Here is an 18,148-nt window from a genome sequence, read left to right on the forward strand (position 1 = left end):
ATCCGAGGCTGCGAAGTAATCATATCATAAAGATGCACAAAGCTCTGCCCCTGACCTCTGCCTCTGAAGTGTATCGGCCATGTGATAGGCAGATGCTCGTATGCCCACACCTGTAGCAGTGTCACTCCACAACCCAGTCCCACTGATCCATGGTAGACGAACTAGTGCAGCTCATAATACAGATGTGCCAAGACACATGGACCCCATGCATACCTGGTGTGCTCAGTCACCAATATCTCTAGTGCTCCTCCCCAGCCCACTGCCAACCCCCGTGTCGCCCTGTCCGGACACAGGAAACCACTGATGGCTCCTCCGATCACAGCTGGCAAGGCTAACCCTGTCGCAGTCATGGTATCCCATGCCACGTGCCCTGCTCTCATCTCTAGCCCGGGATCCTGGAACACCCGTCTCAAAGCCTCCCTGTCTCCATCACGATCGTATGGGATCAACTCTCCATCGATCGGTATATGCAATATCTGGTAGACATCCTCGAGGGTCACTGTCATCTCCCCCATCGGCAAATGAAATGTGCATGTCTCGGAGTGCCATCTCTCCACCAGCGCAGTCAGCAAACCCATGTTTGCCCGAAACTCAGGCACATATAATACGTGTCTCAATCCCATCTCCTCAATGGCAGCTCTATCCTGAAACGACAACTCTGGTCGCAACCTCTGTGTGGACGGGAATCTCTCCCGTGACTCTAGCATAGGCAGATACTCCTGCAGTCAAACAATCAATCATGTCAGTTATCGTGGCATTCCCTGTTCATCACAAAATGCTACTCGCTATCTAAATGCATATGGTTATCTATTCTAGTGACACTCACTGTTCATCACAAAGTGTTGCTATCTATCCTAGTAGTGCTCCCTGTTCATCACAAAGTACTACGTGTGTGACATTCCCTGTTCATCACAAAGTGTTACTCACATTTAGCACTCCCTGTTCATCACAAAGTGTTGCTCATCCTTTGGGTACTCCCTGTTCATCACAAAGTACTCTATCTTGGTGCTCCCTGTTCATCACAAAGTGCCTTGATCTATCCTAGTCTTCCTAGAGGACCTGCTTGAGTGTATCTTCTCAGCAGCCTATCCAATCGACAGCGTATGTTCATCACAGAACTGCCAATTTGACCTAGAAGACTAAAACTGTGCATTTTTTTGACATATACGCGCTTTTACCTCACAGACGCGTTTCTACCTCACAAACGCGCCTGAAGACTGCATAGACGCGCCTGTACAACGCAGATGCGCCTGTTTGACATAAACGTGCCTACATTTGTCATAGACGTGACTTTGGAACATAAACGCCCCTACAGGACATAAACGCGCCCGCATCAAGCACAAACGCGGTTCCAGACGCAGACGCGCCTGGCACCGGCACAGACGTGCCTGCCGGACACAGACGCGCCTGGCACCGACACAGACGCAGTTGCACGCTTTTGCACTTTTTGTGCCCTATTCCTAAGCACATTTATTGCTAAACTACCATGCATTAATGACAAAATTAAAATGCGTCAAAGTACGAGGAGGTTTGGTGGTACTTACCGGCTCTCCTGCCTCTGCTGGCCTCTGAAATCGGCGAACGCGGTTGAATCTGTGAACCAAAGCCATTGCTGCTGACTGCTCCTGCTCTTTTCTCACTCTGCACTGTGATCTCGTGAGGGTGTAGATGACAATGAGGATGTCTTTTGCCCGTGGTCTATCTTATAGCCTACCCTAGCCCTCGCATTCATTTTCCCGAGTCAGTCTTCTTCATCCCGTGACTCTGTCACTTTATCCGGTCTAGCCATTCTAGCCTTTCTTTCTTATCGAGAGATTGTCTGCAATCTTTTCAGACTTTTTCATCCAATCTCTCGAGGGGGCATATCATTCCCATTCTGGGGCAACTCTGTATCAGTTCATCTTATCTTCTTTGAAACAACGCGACAAGCCGCATTGTCTCAAAGAGGGGCAAAATGTAGACACCTAAAATTGTCCAAGCTAATTAAATAAATATTTTATTTATTTAATTATTTAAGCCTAATTCTTCTATTAATTAAATAAATCTTTATTTATTTAATTAATTCATTTATCCTCTTCTAGCCTTATTTCTCATTTAAATAAATACATTTATTTATTTAAATTATCCTCTTCCTAAATTAAATAAATATTTTATTTATTTAATTATCCCACTTCTACTATTAATTAAATAAATCTTTATTTATTTAATTAATTCATTAGCTTTTTCTACACATGACACATGTCATTCATCTCTTAATTCCTACACTACCTACCTCTTTCATTATTTTGGTATTTCTTTTACCTACCCTCTAATCCTAGCCGACCTCCTTTTACACCTCTCAATCTTATCCCTCCATTTCATATTGTGTCTTCTATTTAAGAAGATGCATTCTTCATTATCAAACCCTAATCAAGCATCCTAATGACCCTAATCACTCAGGCTAATGATCTTTCATACTACGATCCTACTTGCAACCACATTCCGTTATTTGTTGAGCTCTTGTGCATATAAAATCTGAGAGCAAATATATCAAGCAAGATCAATGGAGATAGGAAGAATGGAGATCAAAACCCTATTGGACATGTGATGGTATAATCTTTGTGATTTCTTGTGATTTGCATTGTCTTAGGTAATCTTCATATGTTATGGTGGATCTTTGTTGATTGTTAGGCTAGGGTTTTGTGGTTGAATCCATTTAGTCTTTCAATATTATTATTAGTGTTATCCATTTTCACCATACACAATGATGTTTGATCTTGAATGTTTGAATGTTTAAATAAGGACAAGCACAATTCTTATGGTTGGTCGGGACAATAGTTGTTGATCCCACATGGGGTTTCCCCCGAGGCTATGCTATTCAGAGCGGATACTTAGATGCTTGACCCCACTGGCTCCACCCTCGACACTCACTTCTCGGGGCAGCCAAGCATCAGTCCCCATGAAAACTCCTTATGGAAAACTTTGTATCTCTACTAAGAATCATATGTGTGTGGGTCACTCCAGAGGTCTGACCTCCTGACCCAACAACTAGAAGGATTTTGGCTTCTAAAACAAAAAGGTGCTAGTAAGGGCATCCATTCGTGTGGCCATACATGCAACACTTTCAGCTTTGTAAATACAGAAAGATCCCAACCGATAGGGGTTACGCCCTACAACTGATCAAATAAATTTGATCAAACGGGTTTATGGGGAGACATAGTGTCGGTATGAACTAATCAACACACTTTACCCATGGCTTTCACCATGGATATAGTTATTTATAGTGGTTAGAAAGAGGATGGATTTTCCTTGCGACCACTTGGGTTGTTCTCTCCTCACTAGTAGTCCTAATGACCACATCGGGAGACATGCCCTCTAAAGATTAAACAAAAAGAGCCTATTGCCCAAGACACAAAAGACACTGGTTCAATTTCAGTGCACCAATTGAAGTGTTTGATAATCTATGAAAACAAGGCACACAATAAAGATCAAAATAAAATCCTTGTCAAGGTCCTTCAACAAATATTTGTTAGTAGTTTGGGTTGTTTCAAATGATTACCCCTTCCTGCAAGCACACAAGTTAGGTAAATTTTAGATCCAAAAAGACTTTGTGAAATAAGGACCTTCAACAATGCGTTTTTTTAACCAATTAAAAGATATGATTCATCATAAAAAATACCACCTGTAAAATTTCAAGAAATTTTCAGAAATGTAAGAAAATCCAAAAAATTTGTTAATTTACTCCAAAATTATTTTTTTTTAATGAAAAATCATAAAAAATTCATATAAAATGCAAAATTGATCCAAAAAATCTGAAATTTTTATTGGACACTCTTGATAGTCTTCCAAACCCGCATAAAAATAATCCTGCAAAAATTACAAGCCGTTTGTGAGATATGAGCAAAATAATGCAAAACCCTAATTTTCAAAGATCCAATTTTTTAGGAAATATTTTGCATCAAAATTAAAATCACAAAGAACAGATCCTGTGTATAATTATGAGAGATTTCAAAAAATGTAAGAAAATCCAAAAAATTTGCTCATTTTCTCTCAAAATTAATTTTTTATGAAAATACATAACAAATTCATAGAAACTTCAAATATGCTCCAAAAACTTTGAAATTTTTCTGAGCACCTCTAATAATGTTCTTGACCTACAAAAAACATTTAATGCCACAATTCAAAGCAGTTTATGGGATCTGATCAAATAATGAAAAACCCTAATTTTTAAAGATCCAAATTTTAAGGAAATATTTTACATCAAAATTAAAATAAAAAAGAATAGACCCTGTGTATAATTACAAGAGATTTCAAAAAATGTAAGAAAATCCAAAAAATTCGCTCAATTTGCTCTCAAAATTAATTTTTTATGAAAAATCATAAAAAATTCATAGAAAATGAAAATATGCTCCAAAAATTCTAAAATTTGGATTGAGAGCTCTTGATACTGTCTTCAACCTGCCAACAAAATTTGGTGCAAATTTTTCAAGAAGTTTGTGAGATCAGATCAAATCTCTCCAAGATCTTGATTTTGTGTCCAAAACCCTAGCTGCACAAGGTTATTTTCCAAATTATTTTACAAAACAGAAATATAGGGTTAGAAAAACCTACAAAAAACACAGATCTAACAAAAATCCATGTCCCACCGGGCATGCCAAAATTTTTATGGTGAAAATGGATAACAACAATATTGAAAGACTAAATAGATTCAACCACAAAACCCTAGCCTAACAACAACAAAGATCCACCATCATATGAAGATCACCTAAGACAATGCAAATCAAATAAAATCACAAAAATTATACCATCACATGTATAATAGGATTTGGATCTCCATTGATCTTGCTTGATATATTTGCTCTCAGATTTTATGTGTGCACAAGAGCTCAACAAAGGACAGAAATGTGGTTGCAAGTAGGCTTGATCGCATATGAAAGTTCGAATGCTAGAGTAGTCAGGTAGTCAGTGGGGGTTTGATAATGAAGGAAGCATCTCCTTATATAGAAGACAATATAAGAAATGAAGGGATAAGATTGAGAGGTTTAAAAGATAAATGGTCGGCTATGATTAGAGGGTAAGTAGAGGAAATAAGAAAATAATAAGAGGGTAGGTAGTGTAGGAATTAAGAGATGAATGACATGTGTCATGGGTAGAAAAGGATAATGAATTAATTAAATAAATAAAGATTTGTTTAATTAATAGAAGAAGTGGGATCAATTAAATAAATAAGATATTTATTTAATTTAGGAAAAGATAATTTAAATAAATAAATGTATTTATTTAAATGAGAAATAAGGCTAGAAGAGGGTAAATGAATTAATTAAATAAATAAAGATTTAAATTTAATTAATAGAAGAATTAGGCTAAAATAATTAAATAAATACAAATATTTATTTAATTAAACTGGACAATTTTAAGTGTCTACACTGATTATGGATTTTGGGACATAAGGACCCAAAATGGATTTGAAAGGTTGAAGGAATTTAGGAGGGATAGCAATTTTGGATGTCAACTTTGTTTTTTCTTTAGGATGTTGTGCTTCCAATAATTGCTTGGGAATCCCCATGGTTTCTGACTTTTCCTTATTTTGTGGTTCCTTGGAACACATTCCTTGTACAAGTGACTTAGGAAGCCATATGACTTTTGACTTAAATCGTTCTTTTTCTGAATGGGCTTTTGGCCTTTTGAATATTTCTTTTTCTTTTTCTTTTTGGACCATATTATGTTTTGTTCTTTTCACATTTTGATTAGATAGGACATGTTGATCCTTAAATGCATGTGGATTTTTGGACATGTGGATTTTATGCTTGGCATCCAAATTTATTCCAAATGGAATGGAATTATGGACGAATATGAATGATATGAAGGTCTTCTAGATGGGTTGATGTAAGTAGATGGTGGGAAGGCTCTCAAAGATCTGTTCCTTTTTTGATCCTACTTTTTGATAGGATATGTGAATTGTGAGCTAGTGGATGGGGGAATATATGGACCTAAGATGGATGGAAGGGATGAAGGTCTATACACATGTTTGGATTTAGATGGATGGATATGGGATTTAACAGGAGTATCAATTTATTGAGAATGAATTATGTAACCAAGGCCATGACCATCAATATTTTCTTTGATATGGAGGGGTTCTAAAATGCCTTGTTCATTTAAGCCTAACCCTTTGCCTTGATAATGCATGCTTTGACAAATATTTTTACCAATGGGGTACTTTTTATTTTTGAGACAAGACACGAGTCCATTTTGAGAAGGATATGATATGGAAGAAATGATAAACTTATGGAGTAAACTGACTTAGATGAAGATGGAGGAATCCATTTCATATGTAAGGGGTTCATGAACAACTCACATAGAGGCATTGGGATCATGAGGGGGACTAGGAGGATCTATGGGACCATCTAGTGAGATGGAATTTTGTCAGGGACATGGAGGATTAAGGCATGGAGATGAAGGGATGTAGAGATATTGATAGGGATCTAAAGGGATGATAGGATCTTGTGATAGACATGAAGGTGAAGGGATAATTTGATCTTGACTTGGAAGAGGATCATTGGACTCCATTTTAAGGGTGTCAACAAGAATTGAAAGGACAATGTGTTCTTGAGGCAAAAATGGATCATCTTAGATAGGATGGTCAATGACAGTGGGATCATCAAAGGAAATAAGATCTTGGTCAAATTTTGGATGTAATGGTAAAGCTTTATATTAGGGTTTAGGCAGATCCAGAGCAAATGCAAATTAACAATTATATGTAGATTTGAATACATAAAAAAATGAAGAATAATACACAACACAAATAACATAGAGATTTAACATTTCACCCAAGATGGGCTACATCCAGTGAACACAATTATCCAGTAAAACAATACAACACCATTGCAATTCCCTTTTTCATTCCAGTCGCTTATAACATGTAATTTTTAGGGCAACCTATGAAGTCAACTTTTTAGGGCTTTTCAAATGTTATTTTTTTTAACAAAAATTAATCATTTTTTTTTCTCGGGGGCTGCACCCTTGAACCCCTTCTCTTAGGGGATTATGCCCTTGAACCCCTGCTTGGGGCTCAACCCTGCCCCAAACCTCGACAAGGATACATTACGAGTGTACAATACTTGCATGATCAATCACCACATACCTACAATCTCCCACTTGGAGACTAATTGGGCTCGACATCTAAAAATCTCCCACTTGGAGACTGATCGAGCTCCACATCTAAGAATCTCGCACTTGGAGATTGATCTTGGATGACACTACTGCACTTGCACCTCCCACTGGATAAAACACCTAGACTCATTTGTTCCTTAATTCCATGATTTTCAATAAAAAAGGCCAATAGAAACTGATGAAGAAATCAACTTCTCCCATGTGACTGCCTTCGTGAGCATATCCGCAGGATTGTCACTTGTGTGAATCTTTTCAAGTAATTGACCATCGTCCAAAATGGACCATATGAAGTGGTCCCAAACTGAATGTGTTTTGTTCTCGAATGAAGAACATAATTTTTTGTAAGATGAATGACACTCTGGCTATCAGTTTACAATGGTCCATCCTCCCGCATCTTTCCCAATTCCTCCATAAAACATTGTAACCAAATCATCTCCTTGCTAGCTTCAATAGAAACTACATACTCAACTTTAGTGCTTGAAAGTGCAACAACCTTTTACAGTCTAGAAATCTAACTAACTACAGTTCCCCCTACAATAAAGACATACCCTATAGTACTCCTCGTTGTATCAATATCACCTACTAGATCAAAGTCAACACATCCTTGTAGAGAAGAGTTTGATCCTCTAAAACATAATTCCTTCGTAGCAGTACCTCTCAAATACTTAATAATCCATTTGACAACATTCCAATGTTCCATTCTCAAATTACTCATATACCTGCTCACAACTCCCATTGCATTTGCAATATCTGGTCGTGTGCATACCATTGCATACATCAAATTGCCAACAACTGATGAATACATAATGTTAGACATTTTATTTACCTCTTCTTGTGTCTTTGGATGCATCTCCTTAGTCAATTTTAATTGACTAGCCAAAGGTGTACCAACTGCTTTTGCATTCTACATGTTAAATCTTTTCAACACCTTCTTTATATACTCACTTTGGGACAAAGTTAATGTTCTATTTTTCTCGTCCCGTGAAATCCTCATACCAAGGATTTGCTTAGTTGCACCCAAATCCTTCATAGTAAATGACTTTGCTAATTTTTGTTTAATCTCATTTATATGTTGCATGTTAGACCCAACAACAAGCATGTCATCAACTTAAAGTAATAGGATAATATAACTGCCATTATCCAATTTCTTAAAATAAACACAGTAATCAAAATGACATATGTGGTAACCTTGTTCAACCATGAAACTATCAAATTTCAAATACCATTGCTAGGGTGCTTTCTTTAGGCCATACAAACTCTTCTTCAACTTGTACAGTAACTCCTCCTTACCTTTGACTTCATATCCCTGTGGTTGTTGCATGCATATTTCCTCCTCCAAATTCCCATGGAGATAAGTTGTTTTAACATTTAGCTATTCAAGATGCAAGTATTTTGCAGCCACAACACTTAGAACAATTCTAATTGAAGTTGATGCTCTGCAAAAAGGATTAGAAAATCTGTTTGATGGCAACACACACAAGAGCACAAGAAACAAATGTTAGTGTTAGCAACAAAAGATTATCCTAAACAGGCATATCAAGAGAGATATTAAGCATGAAATAGAAAGCATATAAACATAGAATGAAATAGCTAATCAAGATGCTCATAGTTGCTCCTCCCTTGTTCCTCTCCTCTCCAAGTCCCAAATGAGTGTAGCTCTCAGCTTTTAGCACTAGCCATGGATGCCATATGGAGATTCAAGATGGTTGAATATGATAAGCAAATACTATGCAAGAGTAGATAGTGATGCTATGAAAAAGCTCTATGCTAATGCCAGTATAACAACAATACTCTAAAATGCTTCCCTTTTGCTTGAGGAGAAGGGTTCTATTTATAGAAGAAATGGGGAAATGAAGGGTTAAGATTGAATGGTTTAATCAAGGGCCAAGTTTGAAAGTTGGGGATCCATGTGCACAATTGGCACCAATAAAATGGTGACAAGTGTCAACATAGGATTGGGTTGAGAGAAGAGGTTGGAGGCATTAAAGGCCTGAGAAGACCTCATGGTTATCTAGAAGGTAAGGGTCAAGTCCAAATTAAGATTACCCACTGGATTAAGAGTTAATGCAAGGATAAACCTTTGTGCAAATGATTAAGAGATAATCATGGTCAAAGCATTAATGGCCTGATGAGACCTTTGGGTTGGGTAGAGGTTGAGTCAAAACAAATGTTTTAACCATGTGGGAGGGTTTGAGGTAACCATTAATGGTTATTGGAGACTTTGGGGATTAAGTGGTTGAAGGTTGAAAGCCTTCAATGGTTATCAAAGACTTTGAGCCATTTAGTGGTTGAAGGTTGGAAGCTTTCAAAGGTTATCCAAGACTTTGAGGGTTAATTTGTTGAACACACAAAGCATTAATTGTTTTTCAAAGACTTTGGAGTCTTTGAGAAGTGACTCCAATTTGCTTAGGAATGTGACAATATTTAAGGGATGGATTTAGGCTAATTAGGAAGAGTTTAGAAGAATCTAGAAGGGGTTTAGGCATACAAGTGGATTTTGTAGGAAAATGCAAGTGGGAGAAATTTTGGTATTTTCAATTAAAATAAAATCATTTATTTCAATTAAATGGTGTAAGTTGAATTTGGATAAATATTTAAATAAATATTAATTTATTTAAATGAGAAAATGAAGATAAAGCATTAAAATGCTTGAAGACTTTGAGGGAAACCATTAAAGGCTTGAAGACTTTAAGGAAAACCATTAAAGTCTTAAGAAGACTATAGAAGGAAGCCATCAAGTTTGAAGACTTTAAAGCCATCAAGTTTGACTACTTTAAGGGAAACCATTAAAGGTTTCAAGTGGGTGAGGATAAATAGGATTTTAAATAAATAATTTATTTAAAATAGTTGTGCAACTTGCTTTTGTAGGAAAATACAAGTGGGTGGAGGATAAAGGTGATTTAAATAAATTATTTATTTAAAATAATTGTGCAACTTGTATTTGTAGGAAAATGCAAGTGGGTGGAGGATAAAGGTGATTTTAAATAAATGATTTATTTATTTAAATGTGAGAGGTGGGATTTTGGGGGTTTTAAATAAATATTAATTTATTTAAATGTGAGAGAAGATTTAATTAAATAAATATGATTTATTTATTTAATTAATGGTATGAATTTGGTTAAGTGAATTAAATCAAATAAATTGAATAATTTATTTAATTAATAGGAGAAGAGGGTTAAGATGAATTAATTAAATATTAATTTAATTAATTATTAATTGATGGTTAAATAATCAAATAAATACTAAGTATTCATTTAATTAAGTGGACAAATTTATGTGACTACAGAAGTCATTTTTATAAATGGAGAAAATATTTCATCAAAATCTATACCCTTTTTCTATGTAAAACCTTTTACCATGAGTCTGACCATATATCTTTTATGTCCTCCATCCTCCTCCTTCAGCCTATAAACCCATTTATTTGGAAATTCTCTATTTCTTACAAGTAATGGGACTAACTCCCAAGTTTGATTCTGCATCAAGGAATCCATTTCCTCTTTCATGCCTAGCTCCCAGTACTGTTTGACATCCACTTGCATTGCTTCTTCATATCCTTCCAGGTCACTAGAATCAATTAATAAAATATAATACAATGAAGGAGAAAAACTTTCAAGAGGGCTACTTAACCTTGTAGACTGTCTAACACTTGCAAGAGTTTGTGGGATATTTTGTTGTTTCTAAGCATTAGGTACTAATGGAATTTAATTTTTAAGAATCTCATCCAACACCACATATTCCTTTTTGACCTGTTCATGCTTCTTTTCCTGCATCTGTTCTTTATACATGACCTTCTCATTGAATATAAAATCTCTACTTATAATTATTTTCTGATTTTCAAAATCCCATAATCAATAACCAAATTCATCTATTCCATATCCAATGAAGGTAAATTTTTGAGATTTAACATCAAGCTTGGTTATGTATTCTTTATCAAAATGGGCAAGGATACATTACAAGTATACAATACTTGAATGATTATTCACCACATACCAACACTTTAAGATATTTATCTTGATCTATTTCAACACTTATTTCTTTGTGTTTTGGACCATTCTCTTGACATGGGGTATGATTTTGAATATGCACAGGGGATTCGGGGAAGGAATCAATATTTTGACATGAGTGCAATGGAATTTGCATGGGACTCTCTGGAATGGGAGCATATGGTGTGATTGGGTTATGCATTCCTGAAGCATGGAAGGGAATTGCATCATGAATTGGATTAGCTTGGAAACCTACTATGGATAGACCTTGGGAGGTTGTATCATTGGATGTATCATTTGATGCTCAAATTTCTCAATTCCTTGTCCTTTAAAACCTTGTTTTGTAATTATATGAAAGCCATGACTATAAGAATGTTGCAATTGACTAGATGGAGGAACAAAATCATGAATTTCTTTGAAATCTGATGTGTAAGGAGGCAAAAAAGGATTTGTAGATGAAGGAGGAGTATCATGTGGAATGAGAATTTCTTTGCCTTTATCAAGCTTATCTTTTGGGAAGATTGGGGAAGAACATCTTCATCATCTAAAAGCTCATTTTTAGTGATTTCTATGCGAGGAGAAAGGTCATGAATAAAATGCATGACATCATCCTCTCTACACAAACTTTGATGCTGAAGATAGGTCCTAGGAGAATAAGGAAGATCTAAAGATGTAAGAATGTTGATGTTTTTATATTTCCCCCCTTGCTCAAGGGTATGTGTAGAAGAAGAAGATGGATCCATATTACTTTCCAATGCTTTCTCTCTTGTAGAAAGATCATTTGGTAAAACATTAGATCTCATTTCATCCGCACAAGATACCCTAGGAGAGGTATAAAGGTTAGGATCTTTTGGTTTAGGATCTACAAAAGCTTTAAGGTGATTAACATAAGAAATGCATTTTGTTAACAACATCACCATAATGCAACATGAATGATACATGAAAGCTTTGAGATCTAATTGAAAAGAAAATAATTTGGAAATCCTAACAACACAACATGACGAAGTGCTATGAAGAAAGAGAAGCAACATGAAATGAAAAAAAGGCTTATTCGACACATGATAAATATATGCAAAAATTAATGTAATCACATGTGAAAGAGCAAGTAAATCCAAATTATTAATTGCCATTAAAAGTCTCTCAAGTGAAATTTGAATTTCCTGGAAAAGCAGACGTAAAATTAGGACCTTTTTATGAAAATTAATTTTAAGATGTGAATTTAATGAAATTTGAATTTGTGTTTGACCTTAGAGTGTTAAAATTGATAAAGTACACTGATTTTATGGATTTGAGTAGAAAAATACAGTTAATTCCGTCTCCCGAAATTTCGAGAAAAAAGCTAAGGACCGTGGCAGGAACGCACACGGTTCAATCAACTTTTTTCAAAATTTTTAGGGATGATAGAGATTATGATTATAATGCGGAATCCAAAAAAACAACTGATTTGGAGATGTCTAGATAGGTCAAACTTGCAATCAAAGGTAAAAAATAGAAGAATCTTAAAAATTAGGGTTTTATGATTTAACCACTGAATTTTCAGAATAAAGAGATAGATTTGAATTGCAATTTTGAAATAGAAATCAGATCTGAAATAAGCAATTAAAATCTTACACCTCACAAGCTTAATTTTCTCAAAATGAAAAATTAGGGGTTTTATGCAATTAACCTCTAAAATTTGCAAATAAATCAAACTTGAAAATAAAATTTTGAAATTCAAATTGCAATTAATCAGATCTAAGAATGATAAATTAGAATTAATGTGGAAGACATCGGGTTCAAAAAAATTTTAAGTGGAAAATTGGATCCTAAAGACTCCCCACCTAGGAGAGAGAAAGGAAGCCACTAGGATGATTTTCACTTGGAGGAGAAACTTTACATTCAAAAGAGGGGCTTGAATCCGCTAGATCCAAATCTGAGGAATACAAGGATGTGAATTCTAAGTGGATTGCAAGTGGTTGAAATGTGATTTACCCTCTTTTCTAAATGAGAAAGTTGACTTGTTGACTATGTGGAAAAGAGAGAGGAAATGAGTGAAATAAGGTGCTACCAGTTCGAGATCTCGCTGTAACTTTGGATCTGAGGTAATTAGACTGATACAGATTTGCCCTGCAAATTTGGAGAAAAGTCGTCAGGACCGTAGTGGGAATGTACATGGTCCTCCACAAAATCTGTGGAATGAAAAGGGTTCTTTCATCTCTACAAATGAATCCCAAACCTGTAATTGCAGCTGCGCACCTGCAACCTACACACAAAAAAGAGAGGGAGAATGGTTGTGGATAGGGGTTTGCCTCAGTCAAACCCCGGTTGAGGAATCAAACTTGAAAGAAAGTAATTTCAAATGTTTGAATGTAAACAATGGAAATGTATACCTTGTAGATCTGCAACTTGTTGATGATGATTGCTTTGCTTCTTGAATGTAACCACAAATGTTGTATGAAATGGCATGTAACATGACAAAACCCTAACACACACATGCTTGCAAATGAATGTTGTAATGTTGCTCCAATAGATGGATGGAGAAGACTTGAATGGTTGAATGCTTGATGATGACCTTGAAATCTTGTATCTTCTCCTTATACTTCTTATCTGTCTATCTGTTGTCCATCCATCCATGAATGAGGGTATTGAATTCCTTTTTATACATGCCTCTAGGATTAATTTTCAATCATCAAAGGTTGATAAAGAGGAATTGCAAACCCTGAAGACAAATTGTGCATAGGAGACCGGGCATACCTGACATAGGGCCACCCTTAGGGGTGGAGACAAGGGAGCCATGCCCCTGTCCTGCCCTATTTTGGGGCCCGGACAGGGTCTAGAGTAGACACGGGTCATAAAGGAGAAAGAGTGAAGGGTTGGAAATGAAAAAATAGGTCTTGGTTAGGAAAGGAGATGTTGCCGCCAAGGTGAGGACCCAAAATATGGTTAAAATTGCAGGGGTCACAATTTTATGACACTACAAAATTATACCAAACTCTAGTTGTGGTGGGTTGAACAAGTTTTGATTCAAGATATGATTGGATGGAGTTTTATATGAGAGTTGGTCCAATGAGATTCAATTTGGGACTTGATTCAATGAGGTTTGATTTGGGACTTGATTGTATGAGGTTTGATTTGGAATTTGTTCAAATGAGATTTTATTTGTGTTCATTGTTTGAAATTGGTTTCTCATGTTTATTTTGTGAGAGGATAGTTGGTATGTCTGATTTCACAATGAGATCTTGTACGTCTACTGGCTCTAACTTTGTATTTGAACCTTTAAATTTTTGAAATAGTTTGGCCATCTAGGATCTAGTCTCTTCAATTTTTTTAACTTTGTATTCCAACATCTCTATGTCTTGAGCTAGTTTTTTTTCAAGCGATGGAGGAATGGGGATGACATTTATTTGGTCATGGTAGGTATGATCCAAGATTTGGGACATGTATACGTTGTATTGACATGATTGATTGGTTGATTGCAATGGCACGGTCCCATGAGAGTAGGTAGGTTGATATGGGGATGATGCTCTTTCCATTGGAAGATTTCCTTCTCTACAATACCGGTAATGCTGAGTCATTATGGTTATTTTGAACAAAGATTAAGGATGTTTGGCGATGAAAATGGGCCAATGACTTGAATTTTTTGTCAAATTTTCTTTAAATATTTGAAATGAAATGCACCTAAGGATGATAAATGCAACCCTATTGTTTTTTGAATTTTTGAGATTTTTGGGAAAAATGGACAAGTGCAAGCTATGAAAGACTATGCACCTATATTTTTGGACTTTTTTTTGATATTTTTGGAAATCTTTGAGACTACAAGTCTAAAGGTGTAACCCTAAGAAATTGTAGTGAAGTCAAGACCTTTGAAGGAAAAAAGGACAAGATAATGAAAATGCACAAAGTTGTACTCCTCGCTAGACTGATGAGATAGGGTTTGGTCTGATAGTGTTGAAAATGGATGAAATTATGACAAGGTTTTGACTTCTTTGACAACAACACAAGGTTTTGGCCCTAAGATTTGACATTCTTGGATTTTCAAAAATTTGATTTTAGGATTTAAGTACAAAATGAAGATTGATACTAAGGAAATGATATGATCTATAATGAGGACAATGATGCTAAAAAGGATAATTGAACCTATGACTTAGGTAAAATATGAGACTATAGAATCTTAAATTGTCATCGGGCCAATTTACACCTCATGTTTGTGCCCCAACTTTAGCCTGTCCCCTCCTCACCTCCTATTTGGGTCCATTCAATGCCTTAAATTCAACTTTTATGCCTCAAGCACCTACCAAATGACTCTTTGGAGGTGTGTCCTCCTCACTGGGCATTGATTTTGGTCCCTAATTGAGGAGGACTAGGGCACCCCCAGTGCTCTGGTCTAGGACTAGAGCGCCCAGTGCCCTGATCCCCCTCTTTGGGGACCAATTTTCAAGGAGGAGGTGAGACCCATCTATCCGGTGAGAAATGAAGTCGGTGGCTCAATATAACCATTGGAGGTTGACCTAATTAGTAAATTGACCTAGATCCTCATATATATGGATATTAATCAATTCATCTCAATCCTAGCAAGCATTCTAAGACTCCAAGCATTTGACCTAAAGCATTCAAGCATTGAAGTGCTCTTCGTCAAGCATCTCCAAAGATCTCCAAGCCTGCATATTCTTCATTCAATCATTGTGGAGAAAATTACAACATTTATATGCAAGCATGTGTGTGTGATTAGGGTTTTGTCATGTTCATTCCATTTTATACAACATATGTGATTGCATTCAAGAAGTAAAGCATCATTATCAGTCATTGTAGATCTGAGGTATATCTTTCCATTATTTATTTTAGTATTTGAAACATTTCATTGAAGGTTAATTCCTAAAGTTGGGTTTGACTTAGGAAAACCCATGTTTCCAACCTATTTCCCCTTCTTTCGGTGTGTAGGAAGTAGGTACAAAGTTGTGATCTTTAGGATAAGCCTTATTTACAGTGACAAATCAATCACCCAGTGGAGTGTGAAAAGTTCAGAGGACCAGCGTGATCGTCACACCAAACTTGACAAATCAGGAGCTCCTTCTAGGAACAGGTTCGGATACTCTTAAAATCCCCAAATCCAGGTTCATGGCTTGATCCGACGATTGTAGCTCACTGTTTGTGCATAATTACATCAATTTCAACACATTTGCCCTAATTTCAACGTCTTCAATAAATCAATTCAACTCAAGGGAAAGAAGAGGACACATTCAACACCCCTGGAATTAGATCAAAATCTAGGTATATTTTATTTAGATCTATCTAATTACTATCTTTCCCTAATGTAATTGTTTCCAAGTCATAAATTAGTGGTTTCTTCCTTCTATGGTGAAAACCCTTATTTTTCACCATTACAATTTTTTGGTGAATCCAACTCCTTTCACCATTAATTCTGATTTATGTTCTTAGATCTGAGTGTTTATGCAATTTAAAATTAAAATTTATATTTATAAGTTTAATTTCTAATTGAATTTAAAAAATTTAGAGGTTAAATTCACAAAAACCCTAATTTTTAATTCTACGTTTGAACTTGTGGGTTGTCTAATTTGGATTAATTGTTTCAGATTTAATTTAGGAACATTTCAAAATTCAAATACAAATTCATAGATCTCATTTTAATCAAATTACATAAATTTAGAGGTCTAATTAATAAAAAACATAATTTATTTTGGTTAATTGGATTTGTGGGTTGCATAATTCATCAAATTAACTTTCAGACCCGAATTTAAACTTTAATAATGACACTTAATAGATCTGATTTATTCACTATTTCACATATGATTACTTTTCTTCTTACTTATATTTATCATAATCATGTGTTGGATAATGGATTCTTTTATTTCACATTGCTTCTTTTCATCCATATCACTTTGGTATATTGCATTTTTAGAATTTCCTAATTTCTTCCTTTCAACCAACTAGATATCAAAGCTTTCATTTATAGTGCATTTTGTTTTATTGTGATATTTTTAGGAAAATGTATTACATATATAGACCACATTAAAGCTTTTGTAGGATTCAAGACTTCAAAGATAATCTTGCAAGACAACAAACCTATCGCTCAGCTAAAAGTGCTTCTTCTTCAAAATATCCTTTTTGTTCATATCACCAAACTAATGATCACACTACCAATGATTTTCCTGATTTTAAAAATGGAATGCAAGGACTCATTGATAGAGGCATAGTTAAAAGCATAGATGACAATCTTTCTTCTTCTAACAATCCTAATTATACATCACAAGAGACAAAGCCTATTCCCGTTGATGATCAAGAAAGGTTAGCAACTAGAATATTTTGGAAATTAAAGTATGACAAGAATGTTGTTTTTCCTTTTGTAATGTTCAACAAAAAGCATAAAGAAGGTGACGAGCATTGTATTTTTCATCATAGCTATTATTATTCTCTTGGAAAATGTCAAACATTTAAGGAATTTGTTCAAGAACAATTTTATAAGACTCAAATAAATCTCTCCACTGATATTGCTCTCTTTCTTGGTGAGAAAGTAATGCCTTAGCACTCTTCTCAGCCTCCATGTTGCTCCTTACCCTATGACACAATTATTCAACTTAATTGGGGCTATTTGTTAGAAGAGGTGATGCTTTTTAAAATTCAATTTTTTTTGGAGCAACAACATGGTTCATTCTTGCCTCTATACTTGGGTGGAAAGAACCTTATCCTTTTCTCTCTTTTTAAAGTATCACTATTACCTTTAGGGGTTGCATTTTTCATATTTTTTATATCCTTTCTTGCATGAAATGGTATGTCTCTTATGACTAATCCCTCCTTAGGGGAATTTGTGATCTTTCTTTATTCCTCTCCCTCTCTTTGAAGATTACCTCTTCTTTAGAGTTGCATTTTACATATATTAATGTATTTTCTTGCATTGAATATTTATTCATGTGAGAATATTGTGAATTTTCTTATGTCTAATTTCTCTTCTTAGAAGTTGTGTAATTCTTCTCATTGTCCTTACACTTGGGGTACAATTATTTCTTTCTCTCTTATCCTTT

Source organism: Cryptomeria japonica, chromosome 1, assembly GCF_030272615.1.
Source record: "Cryptomeria japonica chromosome 1, Sugi_1.0, whole genome shotgun sequence".
NCBI classification, from domain to species: domain Eukaryota; kingdom Viridiplantae; phylum Streptophyta; class Pinopsida; order Cupressales; family Cupressaceae; genus Cryptomeria; species Cryptomeria japonica.